Consider the following 2,060-nt stretch of genomic DNA (forward strand, 5'->3'; position numbering starts at 1 on the left):
CCAAAAAGTACACAAAAAGTACAACCACATGGTGAATGATCTTATATAGCATTCATGTTCATACGGATGGCACCACCATGCCACCCACCAACTATAGTTTGATTTTTTTTATTTTTTATTTAAGAATGACAACTGGCAAGCCATAATTATCCATCATTTTTGGGAGCTAGGATGACTCACAGAGACATTTCAACCTCCTCTTGGTCACAAGGCTTCCACACTAGCAACGGGTTTCAAACCCAAGACCTTCAGTTTTTTAGTTTTAAGGAAACCTCATTGTGACATCCCACATCGCCCAGGGGAGTGATCCTTAAATGTATATTCTCTCCTTATCTAGCCACGAGGCCTTTTGGAGCTCACTGGCTTCGGGTCCGTAGGAACTCCGAAGTTAAGCGAGAAGGGGGCTAGAGCAATCCCATGATGGGTGACCCACTGATAAGTTGCTCGTGAGTTCCCAAAAAACAAAACCGTGAGGGAATGGTAAGCCCAAAACGGACAATATCGTGCTACGGTGTGGAGCGGGCCCGGGAAGTGACCCGGGGGGACTACTCCCGGGCCCGTTCCACCACCGTAACACGATATTGTCCGCTTTGGGCTTACCATTCCCTCACGGTTTTGTTTTTTGGGAACTCACGAGCAACTTCCAGTGGGTCAACCCATCATGGGATTGCTCTATCCCCCTTCTCGCTTAACTTCGAAGTTCCTACGAACCCGAAGCCAATGAGCTCCCAAAAGGCCTCGTGCTAGATAAGGATGAGAATATACATTTAAGGATCACTCCCTAGGCGATGTGAGATGTCACATCTCCTGCTTTTGCTTTAAATCCCATCTTATTCCTATAAAATAATGGTTTTTTCTCTTTGGAATGTTTATTTTATTATTATTCTCGTTGGAATTGTTAAACTTTAAATTATATTAATCAATTAGTTAATTAATCGAATAAGTTTGTATTGAGCTTTAAGCTTGTTTCAAGTTTCGTAGTTAAAATGGGTGTTTAGTCTATGAGGCCTATTGAGCTTAAGTTGTGAGACAACTTAAACAAAATGAACAAAAAGTCCACTAAATAAGGGAGGCCAGCCTTGATTAAGGGTTATGGCTTAATTTCAAGTTTGCCACTTAGTTGTGAGTGGGTATAAGAGTGAAGGTATTGTTTTAACCTCATTAGGATTTTTTGAGGCTAAAAAGGAAATATATCTCTCTTTTCTTCTAAGGAGGCGGCCACCAAGAGGAGAAATTGCTAGCATTCTTTTCATCTTCTAGGTTCATCCATCTTCTCATTCACACTCCATCCTTGGTGTAGACTTAAAGGCTTCATGCGGAATCTTTGGAGATTTGATTTACTGCATCCTCAAGAAGCAAAGAGTCAAGGAGTAAGGAAATATCCAAGAGCTAGGAGTGACCTTGTGAACACAAATCTTTCTCTTTAGCTTTGTAAAAAGCCTTGATTCACCATTCACTAGGCTTGAATTCCATGGGTCAAATAATTGTTTTTTAGTGCATGCCTACTTAAATTGGATGTGTCGCTGTGGTAATCCCATTAGTTTCCTTTCATTGGTGGCTGAGATCGACGAGGTGCTCTTTGTTGAATGAAGGAGTCTTCTTTCCTTTCATCTCTGAGGTGTTGTTTGGTTGGGTTTATGGTGTTTGTTGGGAGCAGTAGATCATGCTAATCAAGATGTACTATTGTGGCAGCGGTGGAAGCAGAATTCTCAATTATTCTTTTGGTTTATTTCTAGTTTTGGGTTGCAAGTCTTGTTTGGTCTCTTTTTTGCTTGAAAGGTCCACATTTCTTTGTGCTTACTTATAATTGGGTCTTTGTTGTTGGTAATAAAATTTACCTTATGACAAAAAAATAAAAAAATAAAAAAAATGTATTACAATGGTATACAATCAATCAGGTGCAATTGCAGCACATTATAAAATCTTGATTGTTTTGGTTTGGTTGAACGTACAAGCAGCTTTGAGTGGAATACTACACTATTTAACAAATAAAATAATAAACCTAATTAAAAAAAAATAAAAAAGGGTACTTTTTTTGGTTTTTCCAAAATGAAAAGTAG

The sequence above is a fragment of the Pyrus communis genome, chromosome 1 (genome assembly GCF_963583255.1).
Source record: "Pyrus communis chromosome 1, drPyrComm1.1, whole genome shotgun sequence".
In the NCBI taxonomy this organism is placed as follows: domain Eukaryota; kingdom Viridiplantae; phylum Streptophyta; class Magnoliopsida; order Rosales; family Rosaceae; genus Pyrus; species Pyrus communis.